Here is an 11,710-nt window from a genome sequence, read left to right on the forward strand (position 1 = left end):
TTATTATTTTTCCTCAGAATAACAAAAACTTTATTGTGCGTTTTTTTAGTTTTTCAAATTCAACCGAAAGCTCCAAGGACCCAACACGTACTGTGAAATTTCCTCAACAAACACCACACTATAAAGGACTCTATTGCATGGCTTGTGTAGACTTGATGGCTTTTGGAGAATGGAATATTTTCAATACAACCACAAAAGCTTTCTAGCGGCATAACAAATATAAATATATATAAAGAAAACAAGCTTTCATTGAAACAATTTTACATCCCTTCTCTTCTCTCTTGAAAATCTCATGCACTCACACATGGCTATAAATTTAAATGTTTATTTTGAAACTGTCAAAAATTTGACTTTGTTTATGTTTTATTAGCGATAAGAATTTAGTGAGAGTAACATACAAAAGAAAGCTAAAATAAAGAACATGTTGCATTATGCTGTTTACCTTCACACACACTTATGGAATTTCAACTAGTAAAAGTCAACAACAGAAATGGGAACAACAAATTTAAATATCATACATAAATTTTATGGAAAATATAAGAATGAACTTTAATTTTATAAATAAATACAATTGATGAATTAAGTACCAACTGTGAAAATTTAAACTAGTTTAAAGTATGTTGTGTGGTATTATCGTATCAGATTGTACATTTTATACATATGTAAATTCATTGATATGAATTTTTAAATAGTGTAAAAAAATATAAACATTTTATAAATTTCTTAATGAATCGAATCTAAACCATTTCCAATTGCATTTCAGAAATTTCTAATTGTATTTCAAAGAATTCCATTTGAATTTCAGAAATTTCCAATTATATTTCAGAATTTTCCATTGAATTGAAATTATATTTTAGAAATTTCTAATTGGATTTCAGAAAATTAAAATTATATTTTACAATTTTCTAATTGTAATTCAGAAAGTTCCAATTTTATTTCAGAAATTATATTTGTGTTTTAGAAAATTCTAATTACAATACCAATTAAAAATTTTTAAAATACAAATGGAAAATTCTGAAATATAATTGGAATAGACTGAAATACATTTAGAAACTTCTGAAATATAATTGGAATTGTTGTAGAAGGCTTGAAGAAAATTATTTCAGATTGCATTTGTTTATTTATTTTATGGGGAAACAATTGAAATTTTCTTTGAACAAAATTAATTTTTTTATTATTTTCAGATACAATGAAGAAATGTAGCTTGTAATGATTTGAAATAAGCAATTATGCAATTATTTACAAACACTTTTTACTGTATAAATGTACATATATATGTATATAGAAAATTTTGTTTTCCATAAGAAGAAACTCCAGTCAAATCCAAAAAAATTTTGTTGAAAAAAAAACGTCCAGATTTCTTTTGCTAGAATAATTTAGGGTCAAAGTACCATTAAGAGTCACCTTGTAAGTTCTTACTTTTTTGTTTTCATTGTTTAAAAAACTCAAAAAGTATCTAAATAAAAACGAACCAAAGACTTGTTTTCTTTTGTTTGCCCAGATTGACAAGTTTCGAAAATATATGCGACCTAACTATTCCTTGAAATGGCCCATTTTTAATGGGAAAACCTGGAAAATTCCTTATAACTCCATGATTTGTAAATGGATTTCGATGATTTAAAATACCATAATTTTCATGCTTCGTAAATACAGGCAGACTGACAAATATTTTTTATATGCATAAGACTAAAGAAAATTTTGAGTTTTTGGGATTTGGGTAAGAATTCTGATAATTTTACATTGTTTTTTCGTCTCAGAGAATCTCAAGTTCCAACTTTTAAGTATTCTATGTTTATGAGAATCAAAAATACTATCAGATGAATAACATTATAATTTAGTCCGACTTTGTTATCATACTCTTAAACTGACGTTTTCTTAGTTTAATAAATAAATCGTCATCAAGAAGTACTATACTTATATGCAAAATTGTTTAATATAAATAGCATTGAAAGCGAGTATGACTTATACTATGTTCACATTTGCAGAGTTAATCATCTCAAACGTGATTAAGCTCTAATCACTTCAAAGTCGAGATGATTATCCATACATTTAAATGATTTGTTAATCACTTCAAATTGACATGATTAAATCTTAATCACTTCATTAATCATGTAGGATCAACTGAACATACCTCAAACTGATGATGATGTAGCATCGGCCACCTTTTAGTGTAGTACCGATAAATAAATTTTGACAGAAGTTTTTTTTTCTTTAAAAAACCTCAAATAATCCATCAATGTTCACAATTTCATTATTAAAAAATTTAAAATAATTATTTATTTCCATATTTAATGCTTTAAAGAAATATAAATTTGTTTGTTGTTTTTTTATTTGTCAACTTAATCATTTTAGTGTCAACTTAATCATCTCAAATGTAATGTGAACGGCTTTGATTAACTTAATGAACATTTTGCTTAAACGCGTTTAAAAGCCCATGTGTGAACATAGTATTAATCTGTGGAGACAAACATTCACTCGATTATTAAAAATTATTTTCAAAAAATCTGAAACGATTTTTGATCCTTAAAAATACAAAATATGGCATAATCTTCAGACCTTCAGTATTTAGAAAATAATAATTCTTGATAATTTTATTGAAAAAATAAATTTTAATAAAAAAGTAACAAAAAAGGATACCAGTATCAAAACGATTTCTACTCATTATTGTTCCGGATCCTATGAATTAAAAATTGTACTTCTAAGTTTAATTATTTAGGCGATATAAAGATTAACAGAGGGTTCTACTGGTACTATTTATACCCGCTTTGGCCACCTAGGATATCGAATTTCCAAAAAGTACCAGACACCTGTCGTCTCTTTTTTTTTTGATTAAAGGTGGACATATTTAAAATTTTATTTCTATGCTTATTAGTATTGGATATATAAAGGTATAGGTTTTACCCGAGTTTTTCCCGTTTTATCCCCCTTAGCGATCGAATTTCCAAAAATCCCTTCTTAGTGGATCTAAATTATGTAGAAGGAACCTAGTACCCGAATTTCAAGTTTCTAGCTTAAGCGGTTTGGGGAATAAATTTGAATGTTCAATTCCTAAAATCTATATCGAGAGCCTATATTCAAAACCTTCTAACTTAAAAAACACAACTTTTCAGGAGTTATTAAAATTCGGTATTCTACAATATTTTTTTAAATCAACTACTGATTTTTAAGATTTTGCATTACTGGGGATTTTATGATAAATAGAGGGTTTTTCTTCTCAATATATTCAATGCGAATGTATGAAAATGATAAGATAGAGGATTTTTAATTTTAATAAAATTAAATTATTTTGATTTCATTTATGGCATCCGTCAGTTTTAACGCGATTTATTTAAAATAAAGGCTAATAATACAAAATTAACATTAAACAATATTAAACGAAAAGTTATAGAAAACATTTGTTTGCTTTATTAAGTTTTTTAGAGTTTGATAAAATTATCGTAAAATAATAGATGACACTTTAAAAGTAGACACTTTTTTAAGCAAACTTCCACTTTAACCATTTATTTTTATGTCATGGACATTATATTTTCTAAAAACAACAAGTAAGTGAGCTATATTCGGCTGTGCCGAATCTTATATACCCTTCGCCAAATTATACTTCAAAATACAAAATTCCAAAGTTGTTTTTTTAATTTTTTGTAAAAAAAAAATTTTTGGAAATTATTTAAAAATTTTTTTTTTTTAATTTTAATTTTTTTTTTAAATATAAAAATTTTTTAATTTTTTGTTGAAAAATTTTAAATTTTTTTTTTTTTTAATTTAAAAAAATCGAGGTTGTACTGGTAAACTATTTTCATGGTAATTCATTTCAGAATCGGCATTCGCTATTTTGATAAATTATTGAAAAATCTAAAATTCATGTTCAGCATGCAAGAATTAGTAAGAAAAAATGAATTGCAAGTATATATTGCCTATGTACAGAACGTAGAATTATTCGAATATAATGGCAAACATTTTGATAGTTGTGGTTAAAGGTTTATATCTCTACTATAGACCGATTTGACAGAATTTTAATGCCAAAAATACGCAAAGCCAAAATCCATTTTAGACTTTTTGTTTGCAGGGAAAAGTTACTTAGAATTCTAATAATTAATTCGAATATGGTTTATAATGCTTATGTTATGAAACTACATTCAAGATACATATCGCTGGCTTAACATGCAAAGGCGCTTAGTTCATATTTTAAAATTTTACAGGAGAGACAAAAAACATTCAAACTTTTTTTTGCTTAAATATTTTTGAATTCTGTAAACGCAATTTTTTTTGTATTTTTCTTTGTTTTCGATATGCGTAAAAGCAATAACATAAGTTTGCCGAGATAAAAGGTTTTTTGGACTTAGAGCTTTTTCTATTGCTTAGTTTGTAATTTTTCTATGGACTTTTTCTAAGGTCTTTTTCTTAGAACTTGTCTTTCATTTCTTATTTACTAGTTTTTATATCTGGATTACTAAGTCATTAATATAGACAATATTGGTATCTAATGATTAGAGTTGTGTAGCTCATGAATGACCTAGTTCAATTGAGCTATTCACTCAACTGAGCGAAGGGAATCATTCATCATACTGAGCGTTTTCAGCTCAGCACTGAGCGTTTTCAACTGAGCACTGAGCGTTTTATGCTCATGTTTCTTTCAGTACTCATGAAAGAGCTGCACAAGCACATTCATTTGTCATCATCAATGTTTAACATGTTTCACTTTACTCGTGAATTCTGTAACATTCTTTCGCTCACTGACATTGAAAAATGAAAATCTTATTCCTTAAATTCAGAAATTCTATTTATATATTGTTATATCATAAAATAATTCAGTTAATGTTGAAAATATTTTTATACAAATTGTATCACAAAACAATTTTTCTTTCGTATTTTTAGTAGAAATTTTGTTGATCATATATATAAGTTGTAAAAGTCAGGTAAAAAATATATATTTTGCCAATTGATAACTAACATTATGTAAATGGGAAAACACCCAAAAAATTGCAACAATATTAATTTTGGTTTAGTTATTGTCACATTTTTATTTTGGATCACAATTATCCGATCATCAAAATAATTTTCCTTTTTCAAATTCCAGTTAATATCTTGAGTTTTTTGGTAATTTTATTACTTTGTGGTAAAAGAATACCTTATAGTTAGTGAATGTTCTGCTTAACAAATATTGTCTAAACATTTGGTTAGCATCGGAAATTATAAATAATAAAAAATTAACTCTTTTTCCGCAAAAATATTAGTTTCAATAAAATATAATTTGATTTTTTAAAATTTTAATCAATTATTTCACGCATAAATCTCTAACTGTCAAAAGACTGTGTGTTTTTACAACTAACAACAGAAATAATTGATTTAATTCATTACAAGCAATTCTCAAAATTAAATGGTTATTATACAACATACTGAGCTAATGAGCTAAAAGAGCGACCTAGTTCATTTCAGTGAGCTGAGCTGAAAAGAGCGGTCACTTCACTGAGCTAATAAACCCAACTCTACTAATGATAGAAATTTCAAAGTCCATTGCAACGATTTATATAAAGCTATAGTAAGTTGGACCTACAATGGGATTTATCATTTATTACAATCTCTACTATATTGTAGTAGGTTGGTTTTCTGCCGAGTCGAACTGTAATTTGTAAGTGGGTAAAGAAAAAACAAGAAAAAGTTTTGATGCTATGTATTTTACTTCCGCTAAAACGAAAAGTTAAATCGTCTTTTCTTTCTCCTCTTTTAAGATTAACTGACACAATATTTTATAATTGTAACGTTTTAATGTATTTATGGCAAATATTCATTTGCCAAATGTTGGAATTTCAATTTTTTACCGATAGATGAAATCGTTCTGAAAATTTATAAAAATAATAATAAATGTTATACCGAAGTATCAAAGACAAACAAATAGTTTTTACAAGTTTTGTCAAACCTTAAAGTTCATTCAATAACAAATTTTAGCACCCATATCCAATTTAAAGGTCAGTAAATCTGTAATCATAGCAATTAAAGTGTGATTAATAACACATAATTACAGTTGACCTTACGTTAGATTAAATTTCGTATTAACATAGAATATACAACTACAAATTAAACTTATGTCAAAGGTACAAAGCGTTAAAATAATCCATTTTTAGACAGAAAATGCGGAACCAGCAAATTGCAATTTATTTCCGTTTAAGTTAACTTCCAAGACACAAACCATATGTACAAATATTTATGGTCACAACCTTACAAATAATAAAAACATTTAATATTATTGTTGTCCTGTTAATCTTACAATAAGAGGGTTGAAATATATACATTTGAATTGTAAAATTTTGAGTAAGCCTGTGTAATTTATATCTAAAACAATTTGTCCTCTGGTGGTGAGTTTTAGCATAATAAAGTGTACGGCTCTAGTGGTGCGTAGTGCAGTTTCATATACTAACTCGAAAAGTTATAATATAATTTAACAAAAGCTTTTTAGGTTGTTGTAAACGCTTTAATACTTGAAGAAGCTTTAAGGAGAAACTAATATAATTTTAGTGTGATTGAATTTGATAAATAAATAACATAACGTAAAGAAACTTTAAGGAGAAACTAATATGGTTTTAAAGTTGAATATTTTCTAAATTCCATGAATTGGATATTCTAATAACGTAACGTAAGAACTTCTATACGTTATCCAATACAAAAACCAATTTTCTTCGTATATTACACATATTGCATATAGGTGGTCATTCAAGTAAAGTCTTTAAATTTCAGAAGATTTCTAGTATGTATATCTATGTGTTGCTAACGTAGTATGTATTCGAAAGTACGTACATACAAGATATGCATGCATTGGGTGTATAACTTAAAAATGCGAGATTTTTTCAAATTTTAAATTTTATTCTGCGACAATTGCTCATTCTTTCATTAAAATCTACCACACTTTTGGACGCTTTTTATGCTCTTTTTTAACAAGATCACAAAATCTCTACACTGTTTTACCTTTATTGGTACAAATAACACATTATTGTTCTTATACCAAGACCTTGCTTACCATAGAGACAGGATGCCAAATCAGGCCAAAAATAAGTGGACACAATATTCTTATGAATGGAAGCATCCTCTTTTGTAAACATTCCTTGATGTAAATTTCTGTATTTATAGAGCCCTTTGTAACATATGTTTGGCTTCTTTTGCACATTGCTTGCCATACCAAGAACTTTTTTGAAATTGTCTTCTTTTGGGTCCAAAACTTTTCCACAACATTCCGTCGAGGATCAGAAACATAAAAATATTGACCCGAAAGCTTCGAAATTTTCCATACTTACGTTTGGTCATCCAATATGCAGCAGGTATATTTATTGTATAAATTTTGACTTCAATTTCCGTGCTCTGTCAGGAACTTTTTGAGTCTTGCATGTTTTTAAACCTGCACACTGTGGTTCCAAATCAAAATCTAAGTGGACAAAATTATGAAAATCGGTATCTTCAGAATTTGGAAAAACTAAGTTTTTTCGGAAGCTGACAATGTGTTGCTGCTCTCCTCCAATACAAATGGGTTTTTCGATTGGACATTTCGTTTTCTCGACAAAAGCGCCAGAAATTCAAGAAATTTTGAATCATATTTTCGATAATTTTTTTTAATATTTTACTGCTTTACTCTTCTCCATTTTCCAGTTATAGTTCTTTAAACTTGGTTCTCAAATATACTGATATTTTTATACCCTACACCACCATAGTGGGGAGGGTATAATGCGTTTGTGCAGATGTTTGTAACGCCCAAAAATATTAGTCTAACACCCACCTTAAAGTATACCGATCGACTTAGAATCACTTTCTGAGTCGATTAAACGATGTCCGTCCGTCCATCCGTCTGGTCGGCTGGCTGGCTGGCTGGCTGGCTGGCTGGCTGGCTGGCTGGCTGGCTGGCTGGCTGGCTGGCTGGCTGGCTGGCTGTCCTTGTAAACCTTGTGCGCAGAGTACAGGTCGCAATTTTGAAGATATTTCGATCAAATTTGGTACATATTATTTTTTCGGCCCAAGGACCAATTGAAACTAGCTGAAATCGGTCCATTATTTCACCTAGCCCCCATACAAATGTCCTTCCGAAATTGGACTTTATCGGTCATAAATGTTTAATTTATAAATGTATCTCCACAAATTGAGCTCCAAACAAGTTTTATATATACAAAATTCATGTCACCAAATTTTGTTACGATCGGTCCATAATTAATCATAGCTCCCATATAGACCCGCTTCCGAAAATCACTTTAACGTGCATAAATCGCTTAAAAATTTTGGTATACTCACAAAATTGAACATAGTAATTCTTTATTTATTATTGATTTTTATATATCTAGACCCTACTGTAACTTGAAATATAGTAAATACAGAACTTTTTAAAAATTTAGTTTCAAAAACACATGAAAACGTATTTTTTTAAAATGTTTATTAATGTTTTTTATATGTATATCTAGACCCTACTGTAACTTGAAAAAAAATTTTTATTGATCTTTTGAACATTCAATCGTAAAGTGTCATAAATGCTTCTTTTTTGGGAGAGATACAAATCTAACTCTAACCTGTTCACATCGCTTCTACTTGGTAAGAATCCATCCTTCAAGCAATTGAATAAATAATTCGAAAATATCCTAATTATTTTGTTTAATTTCCTTCCTTTTTTCCATATTTATTTGTGCAATTGTTCTGAGCTCAGAGATTTTGAACATATTTTCCAATTATTCAGCCTTTTCCCCCTTCACCCAGCTTCTCAGCTCAACAGCACTTTTTTGGTCACTCATTTTAATCAGATTAACGACAAATGAATATAATTAATATTAAACATAATAACTGACATGGTTTACAAAGGTAACTTGATAAAAAAAAATCAAATATAATATTTGGGTTAAAAGTTTTAATGAAAATCGTGTGTTAAGAATTTTTCGATCTCAGTCCTTACAATGAAAATGCATTGTTATCTCGTGTAATGCTTGCTTTTTAATAAACCTAAAATTTTCGGTTGTCCACATTTTAGCCAATAGTTTACTGCTCATATGGCGACAAATTTAACCCGCCAATGGTGACCTATATGTCTGTGAGACCGGGTGTGTTAAAAAATTCGAATAATTTTATTCACCGTTATTGTTTTTAAGAAATTGTGTGAATTTTAAAATTGAAGGAAAAGAACTTAAATTGATTAAATATCTTTGTTTTATTCTCAAAAAGCATATACATATTTAAACAAAAAGTTTACTTTTAGACCGGGGTCAGCATTTATGAAAGTAAAATTTGCGTCACCACTGGCGGGTTAAATCTTATGTGAATTTTGGACACCATTTATAAAAGTCATATAAAATTATTCATGAATATGTTCGATAACTTTCAAAGCAATAGAGATATTTAAAATTCGTTTGATAAGTAGAAGCACGATTAGTATGTTGAATATTCGAAAACGCGAACAGTTGCTTTTCATACAAACGAAGAAGCAAACTAATAAAGTTTGCATCTTAGTAAATCATGTTTAGATAAAATTTTTCCTAAAATTTATTAAAATTCTTAAACAGTGCAATAATACAATGAGACAATAAGACACCTGAAAATGTGTTATCAACATTTGCACGCTCTATTAGCAAATCATAAAAGGGAACATTAAACACGCACATAATATTTCACAAGAACAAATTTTTCGCATTTAAATTTCATTTGCTGACTATTTCTAATAGATTAAATTGACAAAATTAAAGATAAAGATGAATTTAACTCAACCCCCGAAATTGCACTTTATGAATGTATGTAAATATGTAGTTGCCAGCTGAAACAGAAAATAAAAATATATAAAAATGAAAATGATTAGTAACGTGAATATATAATAACTACGATATGAAACATGGAACGGTGTGTACATAAAATTTGCATATTTTAAAATACAAATCTCACACACTCTCTCTAGAAATCTGTAAACTTATGTGACTTATAATCAAAAATGTACAAACATACACACATTTATTGATTAGAAGCTAAAGGAACAACAACAACAAAAATGAATATTATTATCTGGCATTTGTTGTAACTAAGCATTCAGACACTGAGACACACACACAGAGCACCCCCAACTTCCCTTTCCCATTGCGCTATTAAATCTACTTCAAATGATATTGAATGATAAGAATGAAAAATTCAAATAAAATTACAAATTTTCTGTTGTTATAAGAACGAACGTATCGATAGATATTGTGTGCTGTTTGTACTCGTATGCAAAATTCATGAAAATGAATACATTCAATGAAACGCGTAAGTAGTACAAGAAAATATTACTGCGAATACTACTTGCTGCCACTCACTACACTACTCTTGTTTCGCCTGTTACAATATTCGACAATGTTTTGTGTAAACTTACAACCCTCCGTAGAAAAAAAATAATACAAAACACGAAATCCTGAAATACAAGAGGAGATACAAGAACAAATATAAAAATAAACTAGAAAATATTACATACGCACATTGTAAAGTGGCAAGCAGCATCAGCTGCTACCTTGACAACTGTTAGTATTACTAGTAATCAATGAATGAATGAACAAACGAACGTACGAATAACTGAATGAATGAATGAGTTTATATTGCAAAGTTAGATTTAGCTTATCGTTATCCTACAACAACAGCAGTGGCATTAGAAACAACAGAAACAACAACAGGCGTTATACATTGACACGTAACAACAGCCAAGATGAGAAAAAAATTTAAACGCGAATTTTTATTTTTATAGATTTTTCATGCACGCATATCGATATGGCCACATTAAAATTTAACAACCTTCCTCACACCACCCTCTTTTACGAAGGCAGGTTTTACAATGCCTTATAATTGAGGAAAATCTGTAGAAAATGAAAGATGACTTTTTTGAGATATCCTTTGTTCAAGGATAATTTATTGGTGCAATACCTTGTTATCAAAAGAAAATGACTTTGAGGAAACAAAATCGACAAAATATGATAGAAGAGAAAAAAAATCATGGAGTTGAATACCTTTAAAATCATAAATTTATCATCTTCAGTGATAATATACACAGAGAACCGCGTTGTTTCTTGATCTAGACTGTGTTCTATTTCGTCCAGAACATGTCAAAGTTAAAGCGCAACTACGTTTTAATTTTTTGACTTAACATTACTCAACACTTCTTTAAAAACTATAAATCACATCTTGTACATGTTTTTTCCTTCAAAGCAACATTTCATACCACCCTCGCACATCAACCTGGGCACGGTGTCATATTAATGCTAGAAAGGAATAGGAAGCTGAGCTGAACAGTTACGTTAAGAAAAATTCTAACAGACACACGCACACATGGTCTCCTATGTGCCACCAACTATTTATTTATATTCTTCATGTATTTATGGTTGTAGTTGTTTTATTTTTACTTTCGCTGGTGCTCGTTCGCTCGCTTTCCACTGGGGGCTCGTATTATTCTAAACAAAAGAATAAAATGTTATGTCGCTCTAAACAACACATGAGACCATCATCATTTTTAGAATGTAGAAATGTGTACAGGATGTAAAGTAGGGTTTATTTGTGTGCGTTGTTGGTGTGAGTATGTGTTTGTGCATAATAAACTTGCATGGCAAAAAGGGCCAATAGGAAATTTTGAAGTAAAATTTTATTTGCAGTTGAAGTGTTATGTGGGACTAAAGTGTAACACACTATACAAAAACCAACTTTTTAAAAACCCGAAAACCGAGTTTTCCGCTAACCGGCTTTGAAT

Source organism: Calliphora vicina, chromosome 4 (assembly GCF_958450345.1).
Source record: "Calliphora vicina chromosome 4, idCalVici1.1, whole genome shotgun sequence".
NCBI classification, from domain to species: Eukaryota; Metazoa; Arthropoda; class Insecta; order Diptera; family Calliphoridae; genus Calliphora; species Calliphora vicina.